Genomic DNA, 9,616 nt, shown 5'->3' with positions numbered 1-9,616 from the left:
TCATAATCGATTGAAATATCAAAGTACATGTCACGATACACCACTACGACGTTTATATTATTGGTAATTATTAATTAATACAAACGTTGAGAAGGAACTGTCAGTATAAAGTTTATTTGTATATAATAATGTGTTTATATATCAGTAGAGCCTTACCACAATCTCAGTAATAAAGTTTATTTGTATATATTTTTATATTACATCTAACAGTATGAACATTCGCAGTAAGAAATGTTTGATTCAAATGACGACCAAAAATAGTTAATAGGTATTTACAGTATTGTCAAAGTATTGCAAGTTTATTCTCAAAGGGCCCATATATTTACCTACCGTATGTGTTAAACCAAGGGCTCATAAATTTACCTACTTGTGTTAAACCAAACTCTGGGATGTTCCATTCATCGCAAATCAATACATTTGTATAATCGTATATTAAATCTATCAAAATAGTATTTTTTAAAGAAAATCGGCCTGTCTTCAACATTATGATGCTGGACTCTAGCTGTTCAACCAGTTTTCAGCTATTAAAAACAATTATCGTAGGAGGAGATAGGAAAATGCGAAGCCTCCTCGCATTTTTGTGGCGGGTATTTTTCAAGATGGTCATCCATTAGACAGTGTATACCACGATCGGAAAACACCCCTATTTGGGGCAAATCGTTGAACCTAAATTCGTTTTAATCGTCAATAACTAATTACCTAACTCAATTTAATTAGTAAACAGGGTTATGTCAGATGGTTAAAATCAGTACCGAAAGTATGAACCAACTTTATATACCATCGAGTAAAAATTTTATAAATTAACCGAGATTTATCGAATTTTGCCCTTACGTAAATTTATATATAGATTACTTTAAGAAAAAAATTACACATGTGATTAAAGTAATTTATATAGAATTCTTAAATCCAAAATTTTGATTTGTATAATACTTTTACTTTCATTGTATATGTATGTTCTATTATAAGTATAAAATATTCAGTTCAATTATAATTATTTATATTTAGATTTATATTTATAAATATAAGTATAATAAGTATATTTTTGTATGATTAAAACGAAAAAAACATATTTATCTTTAATATATAAAATATTATCAATATATAGTTATTTTCATTTGTTTTATATGTACGGTAACCATTACTTTTTAATTTATACTTTTATTTTTACTTTTGTATTTTATGTATATAATTTTGTTTTTATGTAATAAAGATACTGACAATACATTTGAGGATGATGTTTTTTTTTTTCTAAATATAACAATATTTTACAGTATACGGTATCGTTTAACAAGTGAGGATTAATTCTATACAGATCGACCAAGAAAACGCTGTCGCACCGATTCCGAAAAAACTGCCAGAGATGCAAAGAAATTCAAAATATTAAATCCTTGTGGAAGAGGGTGTAGGTTAAAATGCACTGAAAGGTTTGCTGAAGAGCAAAGAACAGATATCTTTCATAGCTACTGGTATATGTCCTATAATAGAAGGAGAGACTGGTTAGTGAATATGGTCAGCCAAAAAGAAAAAAGGCGTGATGAAGCTACAAGAAGAAACTTTACTTTGGAGTGGAAATTGGGAGCGACGAAAGTCTGCAAGACTTTTTTTTTGCACACCTTGGGCTACAAATATGACAATTCAGTTCGGGCTGCATTGCGTAATGCAAACACAGCAATGAACTCAAATATAATAATAGGGGCAAAGCCTGATAAAAAAGGAAGGCACGAGCCCATAAACAAAAAAAATGAAATCTTAAGACAAAGAGTAATCGAGCATAATAGAATCATTTAGACCGGTTATTTCACATTACAGACGAGAGCATGCACCAAACAGACGGTATCTTAGTGCCGATTTAAATGTAACTAAGATGCACAAATTGTTTCTAGAAACCTTAGATAGAGAGAATATTAGTTGCTCTCGTACGTGGTACGAAACTGTTTTTAAGAGTCAGAATATTTCGTTTGCCACCCCAGGTAACGATCGGTGCGACTTGTGTGAAGAACACAAAAATGCACATCCTGGCACTGAAAGTGACCACGACTGCAGTGATTGTATTTGCAGTCTCTGTCGTGTGTATGTCGAACATCGAAGTAATGCCGCAAAAGCCAGACACAGTCTGGATGCCGACACAGCAAAGATATCTAGAGAGGTGCAAGTGGCATGTGCAGACATGCAAAAAGTGCTGCACATTCCAAAATTGACGACTAAAGAGTATTATTTCTCCCGAAAACTAGTCATGTTTAATGAAACATTTGCTTCCCCAGGAAAACAAAGTGAAGCAACAACTGTGTTGTGGCATGAAGGTGAAGCAGGTAGGAAGGCATCAAACATCGCCAGTTCCTATGTGCACTTTGCTCTTTCAAAAAGAGATGCCACAGAAATCATTTTATGGGCAGATAATTGTGGTTCCCAAAACAAAAACTACACGCTATTTTCTGCTATGCCATTATTAGTAAATGACAATAGAATAGGCGCACAAAGTATAGCCATAAAATACCTTGAAAAAAGGCACACTTTCATGGCTGCAGACAGCGTATATGGATGCATAACAAAGGCCATTAATAAATTACCCATGATATGTGATTTTCAGGAAATGCAAGAAGTTATCCGAACTTCCAGAAAGAAAGCAGTCAATACAATAGAGTTGACGTATGACGACATGTGGCTATTTTAAAATGAAGCTAAGAAAGTCGATTTAGTTGTTAATAAAATAAAGGTAATTGAATTTCACAGAGGTTCACTTAACATGTTTGTTAAGGACGACCATGAGGGTATATTTAGAGAAATTGATTTCCTGAAGCCACGTTTCAAATCCCAGGTTGAAAACAAGTTAGTGATTAATGAGAACCCTTTGGATCTAATTGATCACATGCCAGAAGAAAGAGGTATTACTGGTGTTAAAATGAATGATCTTAAGAAACTAGGTAAGTGTATGCCTGAATACAAAAGATTATTTATTAACAACTTGCCGGTAAATGATGATTCTTTGGATCTAGAAATTGTCGCCGAATATGAATGAAATGTGAATAGGTCTTAAACGACAATTGGAATCAATAAATGAATTAAATTGAGAAGCTTAAACGAATTACATTTATATTGGTTAGTGTTTTAATTCATTAGCTAGTGTTTTAATTAAGGTATACCCTTACCCCCAAAAACATTTTAACATAAAACGCTAATAACCTTAGCAAAAAATACATACAATACATCCCTATATTTTTCTTGTTCAAATCAATTTTTTTACTCTGTAGGATTAAAATGATAAAAAGTTTAAGTTTAACTGTGTACGGTGACCCCCTCCAACCCATTAACTATACATTTGAAAAATATAATTATATAGGCCTAAAAAAAGCTTCATTAAAAAAAAATCGATAGATCTGCATAAAACAAAACAAAAATATTATCCTGCTCAGCTCAACCGAAAGATCGCAGTTACGTTGTTTTGCCACGGAATGATCGCAGTTACGTTGTTTTGCCACGGAAAGATCACAGTTACGTTGTCTTACCACGGAAAGATCGCAGTTACGTTGTTTTGCCTCAGAAATTACTTTCACTAAATACACGATAATCCCAAGGCAAAACAACGTATCTCTTAAAAGTGCTAATAACTTCTTATTTTATTGGCCGTTTTAATAAAAAAAACGTATGCAATTATAAATATTATAAATATATAATCATGCAAAATTTCGCATCCTTACACTAATTTGTTCATGAATTGCAAACAACCAAACTTTAAATCCATTTTTCTCGAAAAGTCATATTTTGTAGTTACGTGGTTTTGCCTTGGAACGGCCGCCCCGCAGGAAAATTATCGAAAAATGGCCAACTTTCAACCCTTTTATTTTTTGACATATTTCGTTATTATGGCTCTATAAGATGATGTTAGCACAATATATTTGTATAAATTGCAATGTTATAGCATAATTTTCGAATTGTAGAAATTTGAAATTTTGTCAATTTTTAGAAAAAATCTCTATGGTCCCCCGCAGGGAAATTTTCGCAAAAATGGCCAAATTTCGACCCTTTTATTTTTTGACATAACTCGTTACTATGTCTCTATAAGTTGATGTTAACACAATATATGTGCATAAATGGCAATATTAGAGCCTAATTATTGAATTTTAAAAGGTGGAAATTTTGGTTATTTTTTTGAAAAAATTCCTGTGGTCCCCGGCAGGAAAAATTTCGAAAAATGACCAAATGTCGATCCTTTCATTTGTTGACATGATAACTAGTTACTATGGCTCTATAAGATGATGTTAACACAATATATGTGCATAAATGGCAATATTATAGGCTAATTATTGAAGTTTAAAGGTGGACATTTTGGTTATTTTTCGAAAAAATTCCTGTTGTCCCCCGCAGGAATATTTTCCAAAAATGTCAAAATTGCGACGCTTTCATTTTTTGACATAACTAGTTACTATGGCTCTATAAGATGATGTTTGCACAATATAGTTGCATAAATGGAAATATTATAGCATAATTTTCGAATTTTAAAAAGTGGAAATTTTGTCCATTTTTCGAAAAAAATTCCTATGGTCCCCGCAGGAAATTTTTTCGAAAAATGGCCAAATTTCGACCCTTTTATTTTTTGACATAACTAGTAACTATGGTTCTATCAGATGATGTTAGTGCATAAATGGCAATATTATAGCATAATTTTCGAAGTTTAGAAATTGAAAATTTTAGCCATTTTTCGAAAAAATTCTTATGGTCCCCCGGAGGCGATTTATTTTTTCGTACATATGTTGGGGACCCCTCATGAAACGTCACAAAATAAACCTGAATAATTCATCAGTTAAATTTTCTTGTTCCGCCGTGTGCACCCAAGCGTATAGCAACAAGAAGTGATTACAGAAGTGCGGTACCATTCTAGGCCTATCTCCGCTGTTGTTGCGGCGTGCGATTTCATAGAAGAATAGCGGCGTTTTGTGTGGATTGTCGAAATAATCAGCCTTTAGTTTATGGTGTTTTTAATATAATTAATTACTATAGAATTACGTGTTAAAATTATAGTTTCTATTAATACTATTAGGCCTAATTATTGGTCTCTAAACCCATGTCTATTCTAGTAGTAGCTGTGTGGGTGTGTGTGACGTGTGTGTTAGGTATGACCAAAGATAGTTACACTATCTTTAGTATGTCTCCAAATGCGATTTGAAGTTATTCTGTACACTTTGATGTTTTTATGTTAACAAGTTTTTTCGAAAATCACAAAATGGTTTAAAACTTCTCCAAATGCGATTTGAAGCTATTTTAAGCACTTTGGTGTTTTTGTGTAACCAAGTTTTTTCGAAAATCACAAAAGGGTCTAAAATGTCTCAAAATGCGATTTGAAGCTATTCTAAGCACTTTGGTGTTTTTATGTTAACAAGTTTTTTCGAAAATCACAAAATGGTCTAAAACGTCTCCAAATGCGATTTGAAGCTATTCTGTACACTTTGATGTTTTTATGTTAACAAGTTTTTTCGAAAAACACAAAATGGTCTAAAATGTCTCAAAATGCGATTTGAAGCTATTCTAAGCTCTTTGGTGTTTTTATGTTAACAAGTTTTTTTCAAAATCACAAAATGGTCTAAAACGTCTCCAAATGCGATTTGAAGCTATTCTGTACATTTTGATGTTTTTATTTTAACAAGTTTTTTCGAAAATCACAAAATGGTCTAAAATGTCTCAAAATGCGATTTGAAGCTATTCTGTACACTTTGATGTTTTTATCTTAACAAGTTTTTTCGGAAATCACAAAATGGTCTAAAATGTCTCCAAATGCGATTTGAAGCTATTCTTAGCACTTTGGTGTTTTTATGTTAACAAGTTTTTTCGAAAATCACAAAATGGTCTAAAACGTCTCCAAATGCGATTTGAAGCTATTCTGTGCACTTTGCTGTTTTGTGTGAACATTTTTTGTCGAAATGCTCAAAATGGTCAAAAACGTTTTTAAATACGATATTAAGCTATTTTGTGCTCTTTGATGTTTTTGTTTGAAAAGTTTTATCGAAATGCTCAAAATGGTCTAAAACGGTTTCTAATGTGATTTGAAGCACTTTGATGTTTTTATGTTAACAAGTTTTTTCGAAAATCTCAAAAAGGTCTAAAACGTCTGCAAATACGATTTGAAGCTATTCTGTACACTTTGCTGTTTTGTGTGAAAATTTTTTGTCGAAATGCTCAAAATGGTCTAAAACGGTTTCTAATGTGATTTGAAGCACTTTGATGTTTTTATGTTAACAAGTTTTTTCGAAAATCACAAAATGGTCTAAAACGTCTCCAAATGCGATTTGAAGTTATTCTGTGCACTTTGCTGTTTTGTGTAAAAATTTTTTGTCGAAATGCTCAAAATGGTCAAAAACGTTTTTAAATACGATATTAAGCTATTTTGTGCTCTTTGATGTTTTTGTGTGAAAAGTTTTATCGAAATGCTTAAAATGGTCTAAAACGGTTTCTAATGTGATTTTAAGCACTTTGATGTTTTTATGTTAACAAGTTTTTTCGAAAATCACAAAATAGTCTAAAATGTCTCCAAATGCGATTTGAAGTTATTCTGTGCACTTTGCTGTTTTGTGTGAAAATTTTTTTTTCGAAATGCTCAAAATGGTCAAAAACGTTTTTAAATACGATATTAAGCTATTTTGTGCTCTTTGATGTTTTTGTGTGAAAAGTTTTATCGAAATGCTCAAAATGGTCTAAAACGGTTTCTAATGTGATTTTAAGCACTTTGATGTTTTTACGATATTAAGCTATTTTGTGCTCTTTGATGTTTTTGTGTGAAAAGTTTTATCGAAATGCTCAAAATGGTCTAAAACGGTTTCTAATGTGATTTTAAGCACTTTGGTGTTTTTATGGTAACAAGTTTTTTCGAAAAACACAAAATGGTCTAAAATGCGATTTGAAGCTATTCTTAGCACTTTGGTGTTTTTATGTTAACAAGTTTTTTCGAAAATCACAAAAAGGTCTAAAACGTCTCCAAATACGATTTGAAGCTAGTCTGTACACTTTGCTGTTTTGTGTGAAATTTTTTTGTCGAAATGCTCAAAATGGTCAAAACCGTTTTTAAATACGATATTAAGCTATTTTGTGCTCTTTGATGCTTTTGTGTGAAAAGTTTTATCGAAATGCTCAAAATGGTCTAAAATTGTTTCTAATGTGATTTTAAGCACTTTGGTGTTTTTGTGTAACCAAGTTTTTTCGAAAATCACAAAAGGGTCTAAAATGTCTCAAAATGCGATTTGAAGCTATTCTAAGCACTTTGGTGTTTTTATGTTAACAAGTTTTTTCGAAAATCACAAAATGGTCTAAAACGTCTCCAAATGCGATTTGAAGCTATTCTAAGCACTTTGATGTTTTTATGTTAACAAGTTTTTTCGAAAATCACAAAATGGTCTAAAACGTCTCCAAATGCGATTTTAAGCTATTCTGTACACTTTGATGTTTTTATGTTAACAAGTTTTTTCGAAAAACACAAAATGGTCTAAAATGTCTCAAAATGCGATTTGAAGCTATTCTAAGCACTTTGGTGTTTTTATGGTAACAAGTTTTTTCGAAAATCACAAAAAGGTCTAAAACGTCTCCAAATACGATTTGAAGCTATTCTGTACACTTTGCTGTTTTGTGTGAAAAATTTTTGTCGAAATGCTCAAAATGGTCAAAAACGTTTTTAAATACGATATTAAGCTATTTTGTGCTCTTTGATGTTTTTGTGTGAAAAGTTTTATCGAAATGCTCAAAATGGTCTAAAACGGTTTCTAATGTGATTCTAAGCACTTTGATGTTTTTATGTTAACAAGTTTTTTCGAAAATCACAAAAGGGTCTAAAACGTCTCAAAATGCGATTTGAAGCTATTCTAAGCACTTTGGTGTTTTTATGTTAACAAGTTTTTTTCAAAATCACAAAATGGTCTAAAACTTCTCCAAATGCGATTTGAAGCTATTTTAAGCACTTTGGTGTTTTTGTGTAACCAAGTTTTTTTGAAAATCACAAAAGGGTCTAAAATGTCTCAAAATGCGATTTGAAGCTATTCTAAGCACTTTGGTGTTTTTATGTTAACAAGTTTTTTCGAAATGCTCAAAATGGTCAAAAACGTTTTTTAATACGATATTAGGCTATTTTGTGCTCTTTGATGTTTTTGTGTGAAAAGTTTTATCGAAATGCTCAAAATGGTCTAAAACGGTTTCTAATGTGATCTTAAGCACTTTGATGTTTTTATGTTAACAAGTTTTTTCGAAAATCACAGAATGGTCTAAAACGTCTCAAAATGCGATTTGAAGCTATTCTAAGCACTTTGGTGTTTTTATGTTAACAAGTTTTTTCAAAAATCACAAAATGGTCTAAAACGTCTCCAAATGCGATTTGAAGTTATTCTGTACACTTTGATGTTTTTATGTTAACAAGTTTTTTCGAAAATCACAAAATGGTTTAAAACTTCTCCAAATGCGATTTGAAGCTATTTTAAGCACTTTGGTGTTTTTGTGTAACCAAGTTTTTTCGAAAATCACAAAAGGGTCTAAAATGTCTCAAAATGCGATTTGAAGCTATTCTAAGCACTTTGGTGTTTTTATGTTAACAAGTTTTTTCGAAAATCACAAAAGGGTCTAAAATGTCTCAAAATGCGATTTGAAGCTATTCTAAGCACTTTGGTGTTTTTATGTTAACAAGTTTTTTCGAAAATCACAAAATGGTCTATAACGTCTCCAAATGCGATTTGAAGCTATTCTGTACACTTTGATGTTTTTATCTTAACAAGTTTTTTCGAAAATCACAAAATGGTCTAAAATGTCTCCAAATGCGATTTGAAGCTATTCTTAGCACTTTGGTGTTTTTATGTTAACAAGTTTTTTCGAAAATCACAAAATGGTCTAAAACGTCTCCAAATGCGATTTGAAGTTATTCTGTGCACTTTGCTGTTTTGTGTGAAAATTTTTTGTCGAAACGGTCAAAATGGTCAAAAACGTTTTTAAATACGATATTAAGCTATTTTGTGCTCTTTGATGTTTTTGTTTGAAAAGTTTTATCGAAATGCTCAAAATGGTCTAAAACGGATTCTAATGTGATTTTAAGCACTTTGATGTTTTTATGTTAACAAGTTTTTTCGAAAATCACAGAATGGTCTAAAACGTCTCAAAATGCGATTTGAAGCTATTCTAAGCACTTTGGTGTTTTTATGTTAACAAGTTTTTTTCGAAAATCAAAAAATGGTCTAAAACGTCTCCAAATGCGATTTGAAGCTATTCTAAGCACTTTGGTGTTTTTATGTTAACAAGTTTTTTCGAAAATCACAAAAAGGTCTAAAACGTCTCCAAATACGATTTGAAGCTATTCTGTACACTTTGCTGTTTTGTGTGAAAAATTTTTGTCGAAATGCTCAAAATGGTCAAAAACGTTTTTAAATACGATATTAAGCTATTTTGTGCTCTTTAATGTTTTTGTGTGAAAAGTTTTATCGAAATGCTCAAAATGGTCTAAAACGGTTTCTAATGTGATTTTAAGCACTTTGATGTTTTTATGTTAACAAGTTTTTTCGAAAATCACAGAATGGTCTAAAACGTCTCCAAATGCGATTTGAAGTTATTCTGTGCACTTTGCTGTTTTGTTTGAAAATTTTTTGTCTAAATGCTCAAA

At 31.4% G+C, this 9,616-nt stretch overlaps 1 pseudogene; it reads left to right on the top strand.

Annotated features, from left to right (window-relative positions):
* The first annotated feature begins 211 nt into the window (after window positions 1–211).
* On the top strand, window positions 212–3,083 carry LOC140044079 (uncharacterized; annotated as a pseudogene).
* Window positions 3,084–9,616: the final 6,533 nt, after the last annotated feature.

Source organism: Antedon mediterranea, chromosome 3 (assembly GCF_964355755.1).
Source record: "Antedon mediterranea chromosome 3, ecAntMedi1.1, whole genome shotgun sequence".
NCBI lineage: Eukaryota > Metazoa > Echinodermata > Crinoidea > Comatulida > Antedonidae > Antedon > Antedon mediterranea.
This window is presented reverse-complemented; position numbering and strand designations above follow the sequence as displayed.